We start from the raw sequence: 18003 nt of genomic DNA on the forward strand, positions 1-18003 counted from the left end.
TATTTGATATAAGGATTGCCACCCCAAGCTTTCTTTTGATGTCCGCTAACATGGTAAATTGTTTTCCGCCCCCTCACTTTAAATCTGGAGGTGTCTTTGGGCCTTAAATGGGTTTCTTGTAGACAGTATTTTGATGGGTTTTGGTTTTTATCCATTCTGATACCCTGTGTCTTTCCGTTGGGGGCATTAGCCCATTTACATTCAGGGTAATTACTGAAAAATATTCATTTAGTGCCATTGTATTTCCTGTAAGGTGACTGTTACTGTATATTGTCTCTGTTCCTTCTAGTCTACTACTTTAAGGCTCTCTCTTTGCTTAGAGGACCTCTTTCAATATTTCCTGTAGGGATGGTTTGGTGTTTGCAAATTCTTTTAATCTTTGTTTGTTCTGGAAGCCTTTTATCTCTCCTTCTATTTTCAGTCATAGTCTAGCTGGATATAGTATTCTTGGCTGCATATTCTGAATTTGGTACTCTGAATATATCATGCCAGTTCTTTCTGGCCTGCCAGTTCTCTGTCTGCTGCCAATCTAATATTTCTGCCATTGTACATTACAGACTTCTTGTCCTGAGCTGCTCTCAGGATTTTCTCTTGCCACTAAGAGTTGTAAGTTTTACTATTAGATGATGGGATGTGGACCTATTTTTATTGATTTTGGGGGAGTTCTTTGTGCCTCCTAGATTTTGATGTTTGTTCTCTTTGCCATATTAAAGAAATTTCCTACTGTAATTCACTCCAATATACCTTCTGCCCCTCTCTCTCTTCTTCTTCTGGGATCCCAATTATTTGAATATTATTTCATCTTATGTTATCACTTTTCTTTCGAATTCTCTCCTCATGATCCAGTAGTTGTTTGTCTCTCTTTTGCTCATCTTCTTTATTCTCCATCATTTGGTATTCTATATCACTAATTCTCTCTTCTGCCTCATTTATCCTAGCAGTAAGAGCCTCCATTTTTTTATCACACCTCATTAATAGCTTTTTTTATTACAACTTGGTTAGATTTTAGTTCTTTCATTTCTCCTGAAAGAGATTTTATTTCTCCAGAAATTCTGCTGTATTATTTTATTTCTACAGAAATTTCTGCAATATCTTCCGTGCTTTTTTCAACCCTAGCTAGCACCTTGAGAATCATCGTTTTGAACTCTAGTTCTGACATATTACCTAGGTCCATATTGATTAGGTCTCTAGCCATTGGCATTGCCTCTTGTTCTTTTTTTTTTTTTTAAGATTTTATTTATTTGACAGAGACCACAAGTAGATAGAGAGGCAGACAGAGAAAGGGGGGAAACAGGCTCCCAGCTGAGCAGAGAGCCTGATGTGGGGCCTGGTGCCAGGACCTTGAGATCACTACCTGAGTGGAAGGCAGAGGCCTTAACCCACTGAGCGACCAGGCGCCCTTGTTCTTTTTTTTTAGGTGAGTTTTCCCGCCTTGTCCTATCATCCAGTTAAGTATATACGAACAAGAGAATTAAATACTAAAAGGATGGCAACGACCCCAGAAAAATGTACTCTAATGAAATCAGAAGAGATCCAAAACTGGGGAGAGAAGAAAGGGGAGAAAAAGAAATAAAAAATAAAAAAACAAAAAATAAAACAGACACACACACACACACACACACACACACTAGACCAGTGAATAGAACAGAGCCACCCACTTGATTTGGGGTATATTTTGCTCTCTTAGAAGAAACTACCTCCCAAAATTTTAAAGAAAGAAAAACATATATATACAGAAATCAGGGTAAACACAATGAAGAGATGGAATATAACTCTAAAGATGAAAATTAAAAAGAATTCTAAAAAAGGAATTGGTAAGATAAGTTGGCTACAAAAAAAAAAAAGAGGAGGGAATCTGCTTAGGCTGGAGAGTAGAACAAAACCATGTGCTCGATTAGGGTATATTTTGATCTATTAGAAGAAATTGTATCCCAAATTTTTTTAGAAAAAAAAAATTCTATGTGTATAAAAAATAAGGTTAAATACAATGAAGGGATAAAATATGACTATAAGAATGAAGGTTTAAAAAATTGTGTTTTTTGTTTGTTTGTTTGTTTGTTTGTTTTAGAAAGGTATAGTTAAGATAAGCTAGTTAAAAAACTTTAAAAGAGGAAAGAGGAATTGTTTAAAAATAGAATAAGAAAAAAAAAAAACTTAAGGGGCGCCTGGGTGGCTCAGTGGGTTAAGGCCTCTGCCTTGGCTCAGATCGTGATCCCAGGGAACTGGGATCGAGCCCTGCATCGGGCTCTCTGCTCGGCAGGGAGCCTGCTTCCTCCTCTCTCTGTCTGCCTCTCTGCCTACTTGTAATCTCTGTCTGTCAAATAGATAAGTGAAATCTTTTAAAAAAACAAATTTAACTTTGCAGGACTAAAGGATAATGGGGAAAAAGCCATGAATTCTATACGTTACTTTCCCCTGGCTCTGGAATTCTGCTGTTCTCCTTGATCAGTGAGTTGGTCTTGGCTGAAAGTTCTTGCTGATCTTCTGAGCGAGATGCCTGTTGCAATGATTCTCAAATGTCTTTGCCCAAGGTGGAATTGCACCATCCTTGCCAGGGACCAGGCTAAGTAATCTGCTCAGGTTCGCTCTCAGAGCTTTTGTTCCCTGAACACTTTCTGTACCACTTTGGAGGACGGGAATGAAAATGGCAGCTTCACAGTCTCTGGCTCAGAGGAGCCAAGAACTCGGGGGCCCAGTCCGCAGCATGCCCTCAGAGATAAGCAGTCAGTCACTCCTGTCTCCCTGGTCTCTGGCCGCACTCCAAGCTCACCCAACCTGTGACCGAGAGTTTCTATCTGTGGCACACAGTCCCATTTGGAGTCTCCAAACCCAGCAGATTCTTGCCATGCTGCTCGTCCTGGGGGAGGAAGGGGAGCCTCCCTGGATGTGCCGCTTGTGTGGTCCCTGCTTGAAGAGCAGTGGCCCAACTCTGCCTTGGATCACTGTTTAGTAACCCCAATCTAAAAGCTCACTCTTCAGCTCTGTCTCTGTAGTCGGCTTCCCAGCTCTGATACCTGACAGCGCTGCCACACTCAGACACTCCTGATCTTTCTGTGACCCTATGGGACCTGAGACCACACTGTCCCTGTGAGGACTCCACCCCCGCTTAGCCTCTGAGTGATGTCTCTCAATGGAGCAGAATTCTGAAAGTTCTGACTGTGCTCCGCTGCTCCACCACTTGCTGGGATCGGGCCCCTCCCTCATGGTCTATCTTCCCGTCACTTCAGATTCACTTCTCTGCACATCCTGCATTTCAGAAAGTGGTAGATTTTCTGTTCCTAGATTTGCTGCTCTTCTTCTCTTCTATCTCCTGTTGAGTTTGTGGGTAATAGAATGGTTTGATACATATCTAGCTGAACTCCTGGTATCTGATGTCATTTCAGTCTGCTACTCCTCTGCCATCTTGCCTCTCCTTTTCTTCAGAACATTTTCACCAGGAGTAGCTTACACCTCAAGAAGCCACTTTTACTCATCCATAAGAAGCACTCCTCATGTGTTCAAGTTTTATCATGAGATTGTGCCAATACAGTCACATCTTTAGGCGCCACTTGTTCTTTTTTTTTTAATATTTTATTTATTTATTTATTTATTTGTCAGAGGAGAGAGAGAGAGAGAAAACACATCAGCAGGCAGAGAGGCAGGCAGAGGCAGAGAGAGAGGCAGGCTCCCTGCTGAGCAAGGAGCCTGATGCAGGACTCGATCCCAGGACCCTGGGATCCTGACCTGAGCTGAAGGCAGTCACTTAACCCACTGAGCCACCCAGGCATCCCTAGGGTCCACTTCTAATTCTAGTTTAATTGTTATTTCTACCACATCTGCAGTTACTTCCTTTACTGAAGTCTTAAACCCTGCAAAGTCATCCATGAAGGTCAGAATCAACTTCTTTCAAACTCCTACTAATGTTAACATTTTGATCTTGTCCCATGAATCAGGAATGCTCTTTGTTAATGACATCTACAATGGTGAATCCTTTCTAGAAGGTTTTCAATTTACTTTGCCCAGATCCATAGAAGAATCACTGTCGATGACAGCTATAGCCTTATAAAATGTATTCCCTAAATAATAAGACTTGAAAGCTGAAAGTACTCCTTGATCCATGGGCTGCAGAATGGATGTTATGTTAGCAGGCATGAAAACAATATTCATCTTGTTGTACATGTCTATCAGACATTTTGAGAGGAATCTTTTTTTTTTTTTTGAGCCATACACCTCAACAGTAGAATATTTACTGAAAATATTCAGTAAGCCATGTTGTAAACAGATGTGCTGTCATCTAGGCTTTGTTGCTCCATTTCTAGCACACAGATAGAAAGTTAGCCTGTCCTTTAAAATTTGAAGCCAGTCATTGACTTTTCCTCTTTAACTATGCAAGTTCTGGATGGCATCTTCTTCCAATAGAAGGCTGTTTTATCTACATTAAAAATCATTTGTTTCCTCTGGCCATCTTCATAAATGATCTTAGCTAGATTTTCTGGATAACCTGCTGCAGGTTCTACCTCAGCAGTTGTTGTTTCACCTTTCACTTTGATGTTATAGAGACAGCTTCTTTCTGTAAACTTTATGATCCAACCTCTTCTAGCTTTAAACTTTTTTTCTGCAGCTTCCTCACCCTCCTTAGCCTTGAATAGACTTAGGGCCCTGCTCTGGATTAGGCTTTGGCTTCAGGAAGTGTTGTGGCTAGTTTGACATAATCCTAAAACTTTCTCCAGGTCAGCAGTATAGCTGTTCTTGCTTTCTTATCATTTGTATATTCACTGGAGTAGCACTTTAAATTTCCTTCAAGAACTTTTTCTTTGTATTCACAACTTGGCTGTTTGGTGCAAGAGGCTTCGTTTTTGGCCCGTGTTGGGTTTTGACTGCTTTCCTCACTGAGCTTAATCATTTCTAGCTTTTGCTTTAAAATGAGAGACCTGCAGTTCTTTTTTTAACTGAACATTTAGAGGCGATTGTAGGGTTATTAAATGGCCCAACGTGAATATTCTTATGTCTCAGGAAATAGGGTGGCCTGAGGAGAAGGAGAGAGTGGGATAAGGCTGGTGAGTGGAGCAGTCAGAACACATGGATTATTTGTTGATTAAACGTGCTGTCTTCTTGGGGAATGGTTTGTGGTTCCCCCAAACAATTACAAAGTAACATCAAATATCATTGACCACAGATCATCATAACAAGTATAATAATAATGAAAAAGTTTGGGATATTATGAGGATTACAAAATGTGACACTGAACATGAAGTGAGCACATGCTGTTGGAAAAATGGCACTGATGGACTTGCTCGTTACAGTGTTGCCACCAACCTTCAATTTGAAAAAAAAAAAACAAAAAACACAAGTATCTGCAAAGTGCAATAAAGCGAAATGCAATAAAATGAAGCATGCCCGTATAACTTCTAAATCTTTCTTAGAAACAAAACAAACTTGCATAATCACATTGTAGAACCTTTTTCTGGGGTTCACAAATTGAGAGAATGTTTAGTTAATTAGCATTATGAACATTTTCTATGCTGTTCATCCCTTCTGGTTAGAAGTTCAGGTTTAAGTTTTAATGGTTCCTGTTTGCTATAAGCTGTCATTTTATAGACACTAGGATAAGCATAAGTTGACAGTAGGGCAGTTCTTCCAGAACAAACACTGTTATTACCTTAAAGTTTAGTGGACTTATGCATTATGCACTTATTCCTATCTTCCATCTGTTTTGCAATGTTCACTTCACTTTTGCTGCCCATTACCTCATGCTTCTTCTTTGCATCCTGATCACCTTCTGGGACATCTCAAATTCTTTACATGTCCTAATTTTGTGATTTGGATTTTTCTCAGTCATTTCCTATCTCAGCTTTATTGTCAAACCATTTCCTCTGAGGAAGCCATCTCTAATGAGATGCTGTTACCTTGCAAAATGTGTGAATTCATTTTAGCTTATTGATATTAATGATTGCTTTCTGACTCAACTATTTATTTGATAATGTCTTACCCAAAATGTGGCACTAAATTTTTAAATAAGGCAGTATTAGGAGAAACTCCATGGGGGGGGGGGGTAATTAAATAAGTTAATTAATTAAATACATGCCCAGCAACAAACTGGGTCAGTTTGCCTTTCAAAGTCACCAGATTAAGTTTTTTCAAATCTTTCTTTCTTTCAAGTAAATGTGTACAACTGTGTTTTGTTTATTCTGCTTGACATAAGTGAGAATAATGTGAAGTCTTTGCTAGTAAAAACCCTTCTGAACTTTTTTTTACAAACTGCTTGTGAATGGCCCTTACTTATAAAATAATGAACTCCATAAAATTGAGATTTTCAGCTATAAATATAAGATTTATTTAACAGGAAGAAAGTAGGGAGAGACTTTAAGATTAAGTTTTAACTCCTTCTTATACTAGTTGGAGAGACTTGGGCAGTTGTCCTGCCTGACACTTGCTTCATTTGGTTAACTCCTGTTGAACTTGGCTATAGTATCACTTCTATCAGGAATCTTCCAGCTTATGCAGAAGTTTTTAGGCATTCCTTCTCTGAGATTCTATAGTCCACTGTTCACAGTCATCTCCTACTTTTGTCTATTTACATAAAGGATATATTTAGATCCTATGTGCCTCTGAGCACATATTGAAGATAGGAAGTAACTAACCCACTGGATCCTGGATGCAAAATACAGGCTCTGACACAAAATTTTTGGTTTTGTTTTTTTTTTAAGATTTTATCTGTTTATTTGATAGAGAGAGAGACAGCAAGAGAGGGAACATAAGCAGGGTGAGTAGGAAAGAGAGAAGCAGGTTTCCTGCTGAGTAGGGAGCCTAATGCAGGACTCAACCCCAGGACCCTGGGATCATGACCTAAGCCGAAGGCAGACGCTTAATGACTGAGCCACCCCGGCACCCAAAATTTTGATTTTTCAATGAAAGTTTGCTTTATGAATGAATAGTAGTAGCTACACTGACTTATGCCCAAAAATGTTGTCAGTCTAAATGAGAGTAATACAGTATTTCTGTGTTGTAAAGTACTATAAACATGTAGGACATGATTATCGGTTGAGAACACATACCTGAATGTAAATATATATCTGTGTCTAAATATAATAGGAATTAATTCACAAAAATAATATTAATTTGAAATTTATAATAAATACAGACTAGAAAGCTGTATCTGTACACACTATGACAAAATGTTGAAGAAAATAAAATAAACTTCACAGAGATACATTAAACTACTTTGTAGAGCAAACTACTCTTTAGACTATGAAGTCTCAGTTTTTGTAAGTATACCTCTTTGCTAGTCACTGATTTTCTTGCCTCTTCGTTATTCTGCATTTGTCAGAGCCTCCATTTAAAGCAATGTTTAGGGGCACCTGGGAATGCTGTGCGCTATGCGTCTGCCTTTGGATTAGGTCATGATCCAGTATCTTGAAATATTTTATAACTCCCACTATTAGACAACTTAGTATATTTTGCCTTAGTTATTTATTAATTTTATCCTTTAAAGCCAAAATGATAACTTTGATAATAGAGGTAGAGAGTCTATGGTGAGGAGGAAACAAAGGATCCAACTGAAAAATACTTAAAAGTTAGAATTAATAGAACCTTAACTAGGTTATGATGAAATGTGAGTGAGGGAAGTGAACATAGCTCTAAGGCTTTTGTTTTTTATGGCGTAATGGAGAGTGGCATCTCATTCTAAATCACAGGACAATAGGAAGGGAAAGCAGGTAAGATGAGAAGTTTCCAGATCCAGTGGTTTCGTTATCTTTGGAATATGACCTTGAGGTGTCATTGGGTAGATAAGGGAAAATGTCCAGAAGTTAATGATAAAAATCAGTCAGGTTTAGGGGTGTCTGTTTTGCAGATAAAATTTAAGAGACATTATTGTTTGGGCTATAGTTTAAATTATGGGAGTACATGAGTTCACTCAGACTCTATAGGAGGTAATTAGGGGCAGACCTTAGGAAATGATGTTTAGTGGTTGAAAAGGAGCAAATATGACTGAAAAGAAAGTTTGGAAATAGAAGCAAATCAAGAATAAAATCAGAGAAGGAAAGATGTCCAAGAAATAATAAGATATTGATACCAAAGCTAAAGACACCACACATAGACACACACACACACACACCCCTGCACACAAACTACTATGGGCCAGTATTCCTAATGAACATAGATACAAAAATCCCCAAAAAAATCAGCAAACCACATTCAACAGTACATTAAAAAGATCTTTCACTATGATGAAGTGGTATTTATTCCAGAGTTGCAAGAATGTTTCAGTATTTGCAGATCAATCAATGTGACATACCACATCAGCAAAATAAAGAATAAAAATCATATGATGATCTCAGTAGATGCAGAAAAAGCAGTTGACAAAATTCAACATCCATTCATATTAAAACTCTCAACAAAGTGGGTAGAGAAGGAAATTACCTCAAAATAATAAAGGCCATAGGAAAAACCCATGGCTGACATCATACCCAGTGGGGAAAATAGAGTTTTTTCCTCTATGATCAGGAACAAATAATGTCCACTCTTGTCACTTTTTTTCAACATAGTACTGGAAATCCTGCCCACAGATAAGAAAAAGAAATAAAATATATCCATATTCGTAAGGAAGAAGTTAAACTGTCACTACTTGTAGGGGCATGATACCATATATAGAAAATCCTAAAGACTGCAGCAAAAACTACGAGAAATAAGATGTAAATTCAGTAAAGTTTCAGGATACAAAATTAATACTCAGAATTTAGTAGCATTTCTATATACTAGTAAAAAAATGGCAGAAGGAATAAATTTACATTTACTCTTGCACCAAAAAGAATAAAATACTTAGGAGTAAACTTAATCAAGAAGGTGAAAGACCTGTCCTGTGAAAACTATAGAACAATAATGAAAGAAATTTAAGATGACACAAACAGATGAAAAGATATTCTGTGCTCATTTATTGGAATAATTAAAATTGATAAAATATCCATATTACCAAAAGCAGTCTATTGATTCAGTACAACTCATTTCAAAACCCAATAGCATTTTTCACAGAACTAGGACAAATATTACTAAGATTTATGTGAAATTCCAAAAGACCCTAATAACCAAAGCAATCTTAAGAAAGAAAAACGAAGATGAAGTTATCACAATTCTAGATTTTAAGATACATTACAGAGTTGTAATAATCAAAATAGTATGACACTGACATAAAAATAGACACATAGGTCAATGAAATGAGATAGAGAGTCAGAAATAAACCTACACTTGTATAGTAAATTAATCTATGACAAAGGAGGTAAGAATATACAATGTGGAAAAGAAAGTCTCTTTAAGAAATGATGTTGAGAAACCTGGACAGCTTCTTGCAAAAGAATGACATTGTACTACTTTCTAATACTACACACAAAAATAAACTCAAAATAGATTAAAGCCATTAACGCGAGACCTAAAATCATAAATACCCTAGAAGAGAACATGAGCCATAATTTCTTTGACATCAACTGTAGCAATATTTTTATAGATATGTCTCCCAAGGCAAGGGAAATAAAAGCAAAAATAAACTAATGATACTACACAAAAATAAAAAGGTTTTGCACAAGAAAGGAAACCATCAACAAAACAAAAAGGCAACCTACTGAATGAGAGAAGGTATTTGCAAATAATATATCTGATAAGAGGTTATATCCAAAATACATAAAGAACTTGTACAACTCAGCACCAGAAACAATCCAATTAAAAAATGAACAGAGGACCTGAATAGGCACTTTTTTCACAGAAGATGTACAGATGGCCAACAGATACATGAAAAGATTTTTAATATTACTAATCACCAGGGAAGTGCAAATCAAAACTACAATGAGATATCACCCTACACCTGTCAGAATGGCTAAAATAAAAAAGACAAGAAATAAGTCTTGCCAAAGATATGGAGAAAAAGAAACTCTTGGGCACTACTTATTGGTGGGATTGTAAATTGGTACAGACACTGCAGAAAAAAGTATGGAGGTTCTTCAAAAATTTAAAATTAGAAATACCATATGATCTAATAATTCCGTTACTGAGTATTTACTGAAGGAAAATGAAAACACTAATTTGAGAAGACTTATCCACCCCTATATTTACTGCAGCATTATTTGTAATAGCCAAAATATGGAGGCAACATAACTGTCCATTGATAGACAAATGGATAAAGAAGATATATACACAATGGAGTATTGTGCAGCTGTACCAATTTTAGTATATGTGCTGCCAAAGCGAGCACATGTACAGCTGTAAAAAAGGGATGTGACCTTGCCATTTGTGACAGCATGGATAGACCTAAAGGGTATTATGCTAAGTGAAATAAACCAGTCAAAGAAAGACACAAAGAAATACAATATGATTTCACTTATGTGGAATCTAAAATGTAAAAGAAATGAATAAACAAAACAAAAAGCAGAATCAGACCTATAAATACAGAGAACAAACTGATAGTTTGCTAGAGGGAAGAATGGTAGGGGACAAGCAGAATGGATGAAGGGAACTGGGAGACACAAGCTTCCGGTTATGGAATGAGTAAGTGATAGGAATAAAAGGTACAGCAGAGGGAATTAGGTCAATATTGTAATAGCATTGTATGGAGACAGATGGTAGCTGCGCTTGTGGTGAGCACAGCATAACATATAGAGATGGTAAAGCACAATGCTGTGCACCTGAAACTAATGTAACATTGTGTGTCATCTATACTCAAAAAAAAAAAAGTTTTTTAAGTTGTTAGTTTCAGCCATATCAGATGCTGCAGGTGATCCTTGCTAGAGCCATTTCAGTGAAGTGGTAGGAGAGTTTGGAAGCGTGAAGGAGCTGAAGAAATGAAAAGACGAAAGGAGACAAGAGCCTTCCAAAATCTTCTTGAGAACCAGAAATGCCAAGTGGCTACAAATTTTACTGACAATCCATTTAATATACACTTCTTCCTTCAATGAGTTGATTAAGGTTCAAATGACACTATTAACCAAAATCACACAGCATACTAGTACCTGCATCTTCTTGTGTTTTCACATATCCATGGTTCATCCACTACTTATCATCCAAAATTTCCACAATTCAGCAGAACATCAGTAATTTTCTTACTGTGATTAATTTATATTAATTATTGTCCCCATTCTTTCCATATCTTTGGGTATCTTGGAATTTAGTTCATAGTGTTTAATAGAATGAGGTTAGTAACTTACTCTTAAAAGGCACTACTTTATTATTATATGTTTTTGATCATATTTGTTGTAATCTGTGTTCAGTTAGATGTTCTTATTCAAGCCAACAAGTAGACTAGCATCTATGACAAATTCCACTATTTTGCAGATTTTTTTCTTATTGTTGAAATCCTTCTAGCGCCCTAAATAATACTAGAGGAGTAACAAGAAGCTAACACAAGAATGAGGTCATAAGACTTTAGCATTTTAGATGTAGATCATAAAGGAGTTCATATTCACCCCATCTCTGATTTCTTACAGCTATACACTAGTTTCTTTCTGCTCCCAGGCCCTGCCTCCTTGCATGATTGTGTTTCATATTTTCTTTACACTTCCAGTTGAATTTTTGCAAGTAGTTTAAAACAAGTTCAGAAACATTTATGTTTACTTGTGTGTAATAGAAGTCAAGATACTGGGGATATTTATAATGGACCTGATGTCTTTAAAGTAGAAAAATACTATATTTCTTCCTGTGAATTCTAAATAAACCAGGGAGCTCTATAATTAATCATTTTTGATATAATGTTTTTATTGTGAATTAGCTTCAGGTAAATGTGATTTTCAAAGTATTACTTTAATTCATTTACATCAGAATGGGTGGGTTGCACAAGATTATAAAGATATATTGTGAACACTCATCAAAGAAAATTGTTCAACCACCACTCGAAAACCAGTTTATAGCATTCGTTTGACCACATTTTAAAATCAAGGGATTTCATGACTGTTGGAAAAATGACAGCAGGCAAGGAAGTGGGTACCTAAAGAATATGTTCATCTCTAAAGCACAGTGACAGCATAACCTTTGTTTTTAGTCTTTATGTAATTCCATTTGCAACTTTTTAAAAACAGCTAATTTTTCATTTTAGCAATGTTAGTTTTTTCTTATGAAAATAATTTCTACTACAGAATTTTGAAAATTGTTTTATTCTTGATTTAACATCTTTTTTAAACCACAGAGAACAATAATTTTAGAATTAAGAATAGTTTTGAGGATGCCTGCTTGTCTCAGTGGATTAAGCCTCTGCCTTTGGCTCAAGTCATGGTCTCAGGGTCCTGGGATCGAGCCCCCTCTGCTCAGCAGGGAACCTGCTTCTCCCTCTCTTTCTGCCTGCCTCTCTGCCTAATTGTGATCTCTGTCTGTCAAATAAATAAATAAAGATCTTAAAAAAAAAAAAAGAATAGTTTTGAGCTCTTCATAGGATTTGTCTGTGAAGTTTAGTCATTTTTTTTAAATTTAGTCATTTAAATAAAAATATTAAATTGTCTTTATGATTTTTAAATGAAAAATTCGATAGAATATTTCACCAGATATCTGTGAAACTAAGAAGTCAGTGAGTTTTGCACCATATTACTATTAAATACATAAAAATTAGATTAGTTGTTAGGTGCTATGTCATAGTATGTGTTATAATTATAACATACATGAAATAAATACATGTGCATATTCATATAAAGGGATAGATGTGATCTTTAACTATGAACTATTAACTACAAGACTTAGTAGTATTCATTATAGTTCAAGTTGCTTTCTTTCATGCCATTGGCATTTTTATATTTTATCTGAGGTCCAAATGCAGAATCTTGAAATGTATTATTTTTTATATCATTAGAATAAAAGAGTAGTTCTTTATTAATTTTTAAAGGCCAGCTCTAGTTTTGGGAATGCATGTGAGTCTTTTTTTTTTTTTCCAAATATACCTAAGCAGTTGACAAAAGATATTTCCAGAAATGAGCTATGTGATCTTTAACACCAGGCTGTGGAACAGATTTGATAATAAATATCTCATTACTTTTGAGATTTGTATATTGTACATGTGTAGCTTGGTAACTGAGTTCTATAAAAAGATCAGAATTAACTGGATTTTGTATATCTGTCATTTCTGCCGTGCCAAAAATCTGTGGAGTAGTTTGTAATTGCCATTGTTTGGGTTATTACGATAAACAGAGCTGATAAGGCTTATGCTATTTGCCTTGTGAGCTGCATTCATTTCACATCACTCTCTTGAATTAAAATTGCATGCACATATCTTTGCTTATCAGTTTTATTTATCTGTCAGAAAGAGAGAAAGAAAGCATGTTTCCACCATATAAAACCTTATAACAAGCAGGTCAGAAATTATAATCATTATTCTAATATTCTAGTGCAAATGAATGACTGTATGTGTATTTCTGTTATCTATCATTTAAAATCTATTCCTATAGGAAAATATTGTTACTTTTTCCAAGTGCCCTTTTTCATATTTTGTCAAAGCTTATCATTGTAATTGGATTACCCAAGGTACAAGTGCAGATCTGCAGAATATAGCATGTTTTTTCTCTCCTTTGTCAAATATGTATAATTTTTCCTTAGAGATGCTCCTACAGTCTTACTATTTGCTTGGCAATGTTTCTAGATAGAAAATACAAGTTGATTGTGTGAAATGCTTTCATTTTCTCCCATGGTAGAAGTTCTTTGTGATATTTCTATTATTAGGCTCACCTATGAAATTCCCAAGCTCACCAGTGGTCACATCAGATGAACTTTCAAAGTTTCAGATATCTGTGATAAGTTAAATACACAGGTACTTCCTTCACAAATTATGTAACCTCTGACAATTGTCACACATTGTCATCACTATATGCCCACTTCAGTTTTCACTCCAGTGTACTGGGGAATGATCTGGACTTCAAGAATTTGGAATGCTCCCCATCCTTGGTGTTTGTCCTACATATTACTTATTTTTAATGTTTTAAAATTTTTTTATTAACATATAATGTACTATTAGCCCCAGGGGTACAGGTCTGTGAATAGCCAGGTTTACATACTTCATAGCACTCACCATAGCACATACATGTCCTACATATTACTTTGATGAGAGTTGTTTATTGCTGTGATCCTATGAATTTCCTGTTTGAATGTTATATCCAGTGGATTTTTCATGTATGCAGGACAATTCTGTGTTCTTTTGAACTGTTATCCAGTTTTTTATAGAGATGTTTTTCCTCAAAAAAGTACAAATAAAGTACTGTTTTACAATCTGTCTCATACATTCAAATCTTCAGCAGTTGTTTTCATGTTCCAGGGATGGGAAAATCATTATTCATGGACAAAGAGCTTTGTCCATGAACTATCAGGCCTGCCAGTATTACCTTTGTGTTTTAAGGGACTTTTGTGTTTTCAGTATTAACTGGCCTTTGTTTTCTGGCAAAACAATTTATAGTTCATTCTCAGATAACTATACATATGGTATTTGTATTTTAATTAAAAAGACTGTTGTTATGTCTGATTCTTATAAGCAGAAATTCATTATAAGGACACTTTTCATTTCCTTGAAATGTTCCCTTTCTTTTTTTTTCCAGGGCTCTTAAATTGCAAAAGCCACTTAAATTATGTGCTTTGGGGAGTTAATTTTTGGCACCATATGTCTCTAAAAATGATTTAATTTTATCTAAAGCGTGTTTGTAATGATATTTATATTCTGTAATACACAGAGACAATATAAGGAATTTTTTAAAAAGAAAAAAGTCTAGTCTACTATTGTTCAACACAGTAACATGTTTAAAGTTGCAAAAATATCTATTTATTTTGATTAATGTATTTTTAATATCTGAGCTATGTTGTTGCCTTTTAACCCTTTGACTTAACCAAGTGTCTTTACGAAATCAACTTGACTAACACAAAAATGTTACTGCTATTATTCTTATTAGGGACCTGATCTTATGAATTGAGAATGTTAGAAAACTTAAGCTACAAAAAAGGACTAACTTTAGTCTAAGGACTAATTTAAAGGCAAATAAACAACTTTGTCCAAAGCTCTATTAATCATTTTACATATTTTTATGCTTTTTTAAATGGATGTGCCATCAATTCTCACCTAATTCTAGCAAATTCAAATTCTCGTGTAAGTAGGCTACATAGATCTATCTTCAATTTAGTATGAAATAAGTTATAAAGTTACTAACCAACAACTGCTTTTATTATGTGAGCAGGATGAGGGGAAATACCAAAAAATGTAGGGAATTTAAGAAGCAAAAAGTGGTAATTAATTTCTTGATTTAAACTCCTTTAATATTTTGGATAGCTCTTTTATTATAGGTAAGATCATGCTTAGTGGATACATAACAAAAGTCTTGGGGCACCTGGGTGGCTCAGTGGATTAAGCCTCTGCCTTTAGCTCAGGTCGTGATCTCAAGGTCATGGGATTGAGCTCTGCATCGGGCTCTCTGCTCAGCGGGGAGCCTGCTTCCCCCTCTCTCTCTGCCTGCTGCTCTGCTTACTTGTGATCTCTCTCTCTCTACCAAATAAATAAATAAAATCTTTAGGAAAAAAGGTCTTGTACTCAAGAAGCCTTTTTTATATTTTAGCAGATGGTCAAATGTAGGTTTTTTAAAGCTAGATTATAGTAAATTCTCTAAAACTAAATAATCCTTGACCACAAAATATGGAGGATGCTTTGACAAAGCTAAGTTAAGCTTGCAGAGTTGTCTTTTTTAATGAAACAACTAAACATAGAGTAAGTTACAGAGTTATATATAAGGTACATGTAACTTTTTTTTAAATTTTTAATTTTTTATAAACATATATTTTTATCCCCAGGGGTACAGGTTTGTGAATCACCAGGTTTACACACTTCACAGCACTCACCAAAGCACATACCCTCCCCAATGTCCATAATCCGACCCCCTTCTCCCAAACCCCCTCTCCCCAGCAACCCTCAGTTTGTTTTGTGAGATTAAGAGTCACTTATGGTTTGTCTCCCTCCCAATCCCATCTTGTTTCATTTATTCTTCTCCTACCCACTTAACCCCGATGTTGCATCACCACTTCTTCATATCAGGGAGATCATATGATAGTTGTCTTTCTCTGCTTGACTTATTTCACTAAGCATGATACGCTCTAGTTCCATCCATGTTGTCGCAAATGGCAAGATTAAAAGGATTATTCACCATGACCAAGTGGGGTTTATTCTAGGGCTGTAAGGTTGGTTCAACATCTGCAAATCAGTCAATGTGATACAACACATCAATAAAAGAAAGAACAAGAACCATATGATACTCTCAATAGATGCTGAAAAAGCATTTGACAAAGTACAGCATCCCTTCCTGATCAAAACTCTTCAAAGTGTAGGGATAGAGGGCACATACCTCAATATCATCAAAGCCATCTATGAAAAACCCACCGCAAATATCATTCTCAATGGAGAAAAACTGAAAGCTTTTCCGCTAAGGTCAGGAACACGGCAGGGATATCCATTATCACCACTGCTATTCAACATAGTACTAGAGGTTCTAGCCTCAGCAATCAGACAACAAAAGGAAATTAAAGGCATCCAAATCAGCAAAGAAGAAGTCAAATTATCACTCTTCGCAGATGATATGATACTATATGTGGAAAACCCAAAAGACTCCACTCCAAAACTGCTAGAACTTGTACAGGAATTCAGTAAAGTGTCAGGATATAAAATCAATGCACAGAAATCATTTGCATTTCTCTACACCAACAGCAAGACAGAAGAAAGAGAAATTAAGGAGTCAATCCCATTTACAATTGCACCCAAAACCATAAGATACCTAGGAATAAACCTAACCAAAGAGGCACAGAATCTATACTCAGAAAACTATAAAGTACTCATGAAAGAAATTGAGGAAGACACAAAGAAACAGGATAACTCTATTTCTAACACGTTCCGTTGTGACAGTGATCCTACTGATCTGGAGGACTGCTGGTCTAGAATATGTAGGTTTAAGTATAATTGCTAGATCAAAGGGGAGCTACATCTCCAAATTTAATACATAACGTCTGATTGCTCCCCAGAGTCTTTGTGTCAAATTATATGCAAATTCAAACAATGTATGAGAGTTCAGTTTTTCCACAGCTTACCAAGAATTGGTATGGACAGGTTTTTGTAATAATTGCCAATGGGGTGAGTGTAAATCATCTTTATTTGTGCTCTACTATTAAGGTTAAAAATGTTTTCTTTTTTTTTTTTTTTTAAGTGTTCAACGACTCCGTTGTGTATAACACCCAGTGCTCATCACAGCACATACCCTCCTTAATACCCATCACCAGCTCCCCATCTCTCCACCTCCCTCCCTTCTGTAACCCTCAGTTTGTTCCCGGAATCCAGAGACCCTCATGGTTTGTCTCCCTCTCTGATTTCTTCCCATTCAGTTTTCCCTCCATTCCCCTATGGTCCTCTGTGCTATTCCTTATATTCCACATATGAGTGAAACCATATGATAATTGTCTTTCTCTGCTTGACTTTATTTCACTTAGCATAATCTTCTCCGGTTGCATTCATGTGGATGCAAATGGTAGGTATTCATCCTTTCTGATGGCTGAGTAATATTCCATTGTATATATGAACCACATCTTTTCAAATGTTTATAAATAAAATAGCTTTCTTTTTCTGTGAATTGTCTATGTGTATTATTTGCCCATTTTTTCTGGTATATTGTTTGTATTTTTCCTTATTGATTTATAGGGGTTCTTTCTATGTTAAGGAAATTAATTCTTGCTGGCTGTGTGTTAGTCTCTTCTCTAAACCTCTGGTTAATTTTGTTACTCTGCTTAAATTTAAATTGTAAAAAATTCAGCATGATTACATTTACCAGTTCTTTCCCCTAGAATTTATTATTTTAGTATTTTTTTTAATTTTTTATTTTTTATAAACATATGTTTTTATCCCCAGGGGTACAGGTCTGTGAATCACCAGGTTTACACACTTCACAGCACTCACCAAAGCACATACCCTCCCCAGTGTCCATAATCCCACCTCTTCTCCCAAACCCCCTCCCCCCAGCAACCCTCAGTTTGTTTTGTGAGATTAAGAGTCAC

At 35.9% G+C, this 18003-nt stretch overlaps 1 protein-coding gene across 7 annotated transcripts in view; it reads left to right on the top strand.

The window, feature by feature from the left end:
* The window catches only part of CCDC178 (coiled-coil domain containing 178), a 452006-nt gene that overhangs the window by 385418 nt on the left and 48585 nt on the right, over positions 1 to 18003 (top strand). The gene's annotated exons all lie outside the window — the stretch shown is intronic.

The sequence above is a fragment of the Mustela erminea genome, chromosome 13 (assembly GCF_009829155.1).
Source record: "Mustela erminea isolate mMusErm1 chromosome 13, mMusErm1.Pri, whole genome shotgun sequence".
Taxonomy (NCBI): Eukaryota; Metazoa; Chordata; class Mammalia; order Carnivora; family Mustelidae; genus Mustela; species Mustela erminea.